Source organism: Gavialis gangeticus, unplaced genomic scaffold (assembly GCF_001723915.1).
Source record: "Gavialis gangeticus isolate Ggan-Ray unplaced genomic scaffold, GavGan_comp1, whole genome shotgun sequence".
Classification (NCBI taxonomy): Eukaryota; Metazoa; Chordata; order Crocodylia; family Gavialidae; genus Gavialis; species Gavialis gangeticus.
Window position 1 is genome coordinate 93,196,576 of NW_017729022.1, and position 7,380 is coordinate 93,203,955.

Sequence of the window (7,380 nt, forward strand, 5' to 3'; positions counted from 1 at the left end):
TTTTTTTTTTTTTTTTTTTTTTTTTTTGCTATCTCCTGCCCTGTTCTTTTCCCTGGTTGTCTCTCTTTCTTTTGCCCCTCCCCTTGAGTTAGTTCCGGTTTTCCACCCTGGCTTCTCACCAGATCTTTCTTGTTACTTCTGTTACATCCTTATATGGTCAGTCACTTTTTTTTTTCCCCCATCAGTTTGGATGATCAAATGGCCACTTCTGGTCTTCATATTTTGACTTCTAGTGAGGGTACTGTTGCATACTACACATACTTGTTTTAACAGCACTTACAACACTAGGTTCCTGTCACGTATTTTACTGTCTTAATAAGTGCCATTCTACCATAGTAAAGGTATGCCTTTTTTAGCCAGGAGTATTTCCAGGTTGTATTACCTAACTCATGTTGATCTAACATCAGACTGCTTCAAGGTGGTAAGATGATCAGGAGACTTCGGCATGTTGGTGGGGTGGGAGCTGGACAAACAGTTGCTGGGTTTCCCTGCCCCACCAGCACCACACTGGATCCAACAGCCTCTACTGTGGTTAGGTGGTTGGAAGCTACAAATAGCTGTATGCAGCTTCTAGTACCCTATACTGCACAGGAGCTGGTTCAATTGTCCTGTTCAGTGTGAAGGCTGGGTGCGATGCCAGCACAGCATGGGAGGATCCCATAGATGCATAGATTTTTAGAGTTGAAAGGGACCTGGTAGATCATCAGGTCCTTTCCCCTGCTCCAGGCAGGAAAGAGAGCGTGTTGGGGTTAAGTGCTGGTATATGGATTGGGAGCTGGTCTCAGCCCCACACCACACCACTGAAGCCTTGAACTGTTTATTCAGCCCCTAGCCTCCTTACCACATGGAAATCTTGTATTGGGAAGGCTCTGGTGCAGTAGGGGTGTGGGAGTCTGACAAACCACTGTTTATCTGTCCCCCAGCTTCCTGGGAGCATCGAACGGAATCTAGCATAATCCCAGGGCTGAGACCAAAAATCAGCCTTTTCTGGGGATTTTTTCTGTTTCAGCCCTGGGATTGCACTGGAGCCAGTTCAAGACTTTTGGGTACTAGGATCTGTATTTAGATCATAATAAGCCTTAATATGCAATTGCTCACAAAATGTTCTAAGTTGTATTAATGTTTACTACGGTTTAAAATTTACATATTACACAGCATGTTTTACAGTACCCTTAGTCTCCCTTCTCAGTGAATCTGTTTTCCTACCCCCCAATTTCTAGCCCTCACCCTTTTACCAGTCTCCTCTATTTGTGTCTGATCCCCCTACTACATCTCCATCCTCAGGACTGGCTTGTGGTGGCTCCTCCATGCCAGCAGCAGGGTCATTTTTTAGGACACACGAGGCAAGGTTCCCTGTTTTTAATTTACAGCGTACTCCACAGCAGCCTACAGCTGCAATTGCAGGGGAAGGTCTTGCTCAAGCCCCGAGGTGAAACATGTCCACAAACTTCTACTGCGACTGGTGAACTCAGGATTTGCCAAGATTGATAAACTGAACAGTTCTATATGAATTATCACATGGATGGCCAAAGGGCAATCTCTGATACAAAAGGGTGGGATGTGAGAGGGTCTCAAAGAACAAAATTAACAGTATATTTTAGCAGGTGCAAAGCAATGCATATCTTTACTGGTTCTTGTCTTCAACACCAGAATCATTTCACCTGTAATAAATATGCAAAGTAAGAAAAAAATATGCCAAACCAGCTTGAGGCTGACACTTGGCCTGCAAAATTTTAGCCCAAACAGTTGGAGTTTGGACAAGCAGTAGAAACCCTTGAGGACAAGACCTTAAAGTAAACAAGTTTCCAGCCTTCTTAATAAGTGGGGTTATACCTTGGGTCAAAATGAAGTCAGTGGACTGGTACCCTAGTGGAACTGTAAAAGAAAGGCAGGAACAATTTTATGCCATTCTCAATTTTGAATAGCCCATGATAATGCCATGACATGAATTAAACCATCCATCACTTACTTTGGATCAAAGCATTACAAGCCATTCCCCATCCTATTTCAAGCTTTGGAGAACTGGTGAGTAACAGAGGGGCTCAGTCTAAAAAAAGGTTGAAAGGAAGCTTATCTTCACAGTCTTATTTTAGCATCCTAAAGACAATTCTTCCATTTTTGCACAGGAATGGTAGCTTTCCCCTCCAGCTTCTATCATTATTTGTCAATTGAACAAGTGGTCCCAGATTGTCTCAGTAGACTGTGGTAGTATTACTGCTACTAGTTCTAAGGGAAAAATCCCTTCCTAGTCAACTTTTCTGATGAGGGGTTTGCGGTGATCTACAATGCAGTGGAAATCAACCATGGACCTGACTGAGGACAAATATTAGGAAGTACAGGGTCTCATTTTAGAATAATGTTAATAGAGGATAAAGAAGATAAGGGAATATGGTTTGGCAGAAACAAGAATTTATTTCTTTTATTGGAACCTTTTGGACTTGCTTGTATACATAACTTTATTTGAATGACCCAGTCTGAGTGAGAGCTAGCCAGTAATTCCTGTTACCTTGCTGCATCTTTCCTTTCACCTCTAGGCAGAGATTGAGATCCCATGTATTTTCTGTTCCTTCAACTGAAGAGTGTAGAGAATCATATTTTCTGAAGGTATCCATGTACTCATAAGTGTAAGGTGTAATTGTTGCATTAGATTCTAATATGGGATAATACAGTATGTCATTCAGGTGCTATATGAGGATGAGGAATGGCTACCAGAAAAGAGCCCAGAGGATGTGTCTACATGAGGTATTTACTGTGCAGTTGACTAATTAGCTCCACAGTAAATGTTTTGGTGTCTATATATGCAGGGTAATTAGATTGGAGTAAACTAATAAACTCTGCAGCAGGATAGTACATGTATTTAAAAGTACTACACTGCTGTGGAATTTTGTATTTCAAAGCACTGCACATGTAGAACTTGATGTAGCTGGTTGGAGCACAAGGGTGCTTCTGCCCAGGGGCTGCCTGCCAGCTAGCCCTGTGCTGAAGCACCCTTGTGCCCCAGCTAGTTCCTCTTCAGCATGTTGAGCAGGGGGAGAAATTCTGGGTTGGTAGGCTGACCTCCCAGGCCCCCTGCCTGTTGGTGCTGCTCTGACTTGGCTCAATGTGTTGTGGTCTTGAGCACACATGAAAATGTGGCACCCGGGAGCAATAAAATCTGGTGTGATAAGTGCCGGAGCTTATTGTTGCATGTTAGTATGCAACTGTAGACATGACCAGAGTCAATGAGTGGGAAAACAATGACTTGTTTAAGTCTTCCATGGCTTACTGTGACTGATACTTGACATGTCTGATACAGTTTTCATAAATAAACTAGGAAGAATGTGATCACTGACAGGAAATATTAAGATAAGCACGGATTTTTTTTCCTTTTCTCATGAGACATTTACTTTTCTGTTGAAGGTATAGGCACGCAAACGAATTAAAATGATGTAAATAAGGATTTATAGTACATTAATTGCTCCATGGAAGCGATACTGCTCCACTAATCAGGAGTGATCCTGCCTAGTGCAGGGGGTTGGATTAGATCAGTGGTTTTCAAGTTATGTTCTGCAGAACCCTGGGGCTCCACGATGGGTCATCAGGGGTTCTGCAAAGAGACTGGAGGTAACAGCAGGGTGGGTCAGGAGGCAATGCTGTGCCATTGCTAGGCCTGGTTGACTGGCTCCATGCCAGTCCTTTAGGATAGGGATAGGGGATTTGGAGTAAAAGTAATTTCTGTGGCTTTAGGAAGTTTGAAAACCAGTGGAGTAGATGATTTCATGAGGTCCCTTTTTTCAGGCCTACTTTCCTATGATAGTAGGAAACTTTGCTAACCACACATGTGCCCACATGGACCTTGGAATACATGAAAGCTAAGCTATGATACCTTTTTCCTTTAGTTACCTTGTACTGTAAGGTAAGGGTAGGTTCACAGGGTGTTTCTATGGCATAGCTTCCACGTTGTAAATTCCTGCCCTTGTTTACCTCTTTACTATTTGCTTGCAAGTCTTTTTTTCTAAGAACATATTAGCTGGGCAAGATGATGATGAGGATGATTATTTCATTTTTATATATTTGGTGGTTATTCTTATTTTTTTTATCCCTCTTGGTTGAGGCTTTTGATTTTTTTTTTTTTTTTCCTTTCCTTTTATGGTTCAATTTTTTTATCTTCAGCTTCCAAGTCATTGTAGTGACCTTTCATCCTTTTACTGATATACTCAGTAGTCCTTGGAAGCTGTGGATTTTTATGACATCAGACTATCCTGTCTATTGGAGTAGGCCGTGTAAGGTCTAAAAGTGGAGATGACTGCACTGAAACAGATTTATGTGAAAATCCTATTAACCTCTTTAATGAAAGGCGCATGAAATTTGGCTGTGGATAACAGCCCCAAAATACTCTGTTTTAGGCCTATTTGATAAAGATTCACTTTAGTGGGATCTTTATATAGGCTAATCTTGAGGGTATTTCTTTAAGATTACTGAGGACTTCCACTCTTCGTATATACTCTCAAAGTAAAACTAAACTAATTTTCACTTTGGTAAGCAAAAAATCTGATTACTTGAAAATATAATAAAAAACCTGCCCTTTTTTTCTCAGTCTTTGCTAGCAGTGTCGTAGCAAGATTGTGCTTTTTCACTGTTATTCTATTTTGTTATTGAGCTCTTCATGTATAGATATCGAAACGTTTTTACAAAGAGGAGCAAATGTTATTATTTCATTTTGTAACTCAGATATATGGGAACAGTGTAAAAGTTAACATTTGGAAATGAGACAGTTCAGATCATAAGACTTTGGATACAAAAGTTTTCAGTCTTGCTAAAAGTTGAGGTTTGGGTTTAAATTTTATAACAAAGGCCCATATTTTCTTAATCTGTTGTTAACATTATTTGGTAGCAAGTAATTTTTCATAGATGGGGTTGGAAGGGACCTCAGTAAATCATTGAGTCTGACCCCCTGCCTGGGCAGGAAAGAGCGCTGGGGTCAGCACTATTTTTGTTCGATACAGGCTCATGAACAATAAGCCCAAGTAACTGACTGGGTAGTAGTGTTGTATTCAGTTTGTAACAGTACCAGGAAAGCTGGTGAGAATGTGTAAAAACTCTAGGTTTGATTAAGAGAATCGATGCCATTGAGGGAATAGAAAGGAAGAACATAGAAAAGTGTTACGATGTGTTTCAAGGCATAGGGAAACTGTCAGCTGAGTACAAGATAGAATTAAGAGTACCAAATACTTCCACCATACATGCTCCAGGAAATGTTCCCCTTGTACTAAGGGAGAAACTGAAAAAATAATTAGATAGATTAGTTAACATGAACATAATGGAAAAAGTAGAGCAACCAACTGCTTGGGTTCATTCATTAGTCATAACAGAGAAAAAAGATGGATCCTTGAGAGTAAAGCAGATGAACAGGCACATCAAAAGAGAGCACTTTTCCCATTCCCACCAGGGAAGAAGTTTTTGGCAGTGTGACAGAACCTAAATATTTCTCTATTTTGGATGCCTCTCCTGGATTTGGGTAAGTTCCTAGAAAAGAATAGCACTAGATTATGTACCTTTAATAAGCCCTTCAGAAGGTATTGCTTTTGTAGTCTTCCTTTTGGATTGTGTTCTGCATCTGAAGTATTTCACAGAAAGGTGCAACAAATTTTTGAAGGTCATGATGGAACTATGGTTTATATTGATGCTGTATTCATTTGGGGAAATACAGTGGAAGACCATGACCTGAGCGTAAGAAAGGCCCTAGAGAGAGAGCTCACAGAGCAGGTTTGAAACTGATCAAACAAAAATGCAAATGCAGGGTCAAATAAATAACATATCTGGGAGAGAAGCTCTCTGAGAAAGGGGTGCAAATTGATCCTGCAGGCTATTACAAACATGCCATGCCCTACAGATAAGGAAGGAGTGCAAAGATTACCGGGAATGATCAATTTTGAAGGAAATATCTACCTAACTTAGAGCAGACCAAACACCTTAGATTACTCCTACAAAAGAATGCTCAGTGGACATGGGAACATGAAGATGAAGCTGAATTTAAAAACTGGAAGGAAAAAATAATGAAAGCTCTGATAAAATGCTATGACCCTAAAAGACCTATTAAATTGTCAACAGATGCTTCTAAAGAAGGCATTGGAGCAGCTATGCTTCATCATCTATGTGAAGTCTGATAGTTGAAACTGATCATAAAACTTTGGTAACTATAGTAAAGAAAGGGGTCTCAGACATGCCACCCAGATCACAAAGATTCAAGTGACAATGTATAATCTAGACATACTGTACATGCCAGGAAAACATCTACTTATTGCAGATACATTGTCCAGAGCATGTGACACAACAGAAAATGACAGAATTCCAGATTCAGACGTAGTACGTTTTAATTTAATTAAGAGTGATTCCTGTCACAGATAAAATGTGGGTAGTAACTGCTGCTGCTCATTGGAAAAAGTGATAACAGCTATTTGTGCTGGTTGGCGTGGAAAACATGTACCTAGCCCCTACTCTCAGTTCAAAGAAGAGCTTTCAGTATTGGGTGGCATTTTGTTCTAAGGCTCATGACCTGTTGTTCCAGCGGTGCTAAAGAAAGACATGTTAAACAGAAGAGTTTAACATGAGGAGTATCTAGACATGGAAAAATTGAAAGGAGAGCAAGGGGTGCTTTATTTTGGCCCAATATAAATAATGACATAGGCATGCTGTACAAGCCTTTACAGCATCTTCTAAGGTACAGATCAATGCAAAGAAAAGAGCCCATGATGGTTATGGAGGAGCCCATAGCTGCTCAAGTGGTATCAAGTGGGCATTACTTATTTAAACATGCAGGAAAAAATATGTCTTGGTGCTATCCTGAAATTGCATTGCTTGAAAGCATAACAGTAACCCATGTCATAACTCGCATCAAATCAATTTTTGCTAGACATGGGATTCCAGAAATTGTGAGAATGGACCTCAACTGTCTTGAGTTTAAAGAGTTTGCAAAGAAATATGGATTCCATCACAACACTTTGAGTCCTAAATATTAGAGGTGTGCAAAGCGGGCCCTATTCGATTCAGATTCAGCCCGAATCAGGGACACTGATTTGATTTGGATCACTGTCCCTGATTTGATTTGGCCAAATCTGAAGATTCGATGCTGATTAGGAGAATCAGCGTTTTGGACATAGCTTTAAGTTTTTTCTACATACTTTGAAGTAGCAGGCATGGCTTGTGATCGCTGTGATGCTGGGGCGCATGGAGCATCCCACAGGAGTGGGGGTCGGGGGCTCCACACGCTTGGTGGCAAACCCAGAAATGCACCAGAAGTACTTCCAGTCTACTTCCGGGTCTAATGGGGAGCATGCTGGGGTCCTTCCCTGCACCTCCCCAGCTTGGTGATTGGCCACAGGGTCCCCCCCCCCCCCCCCC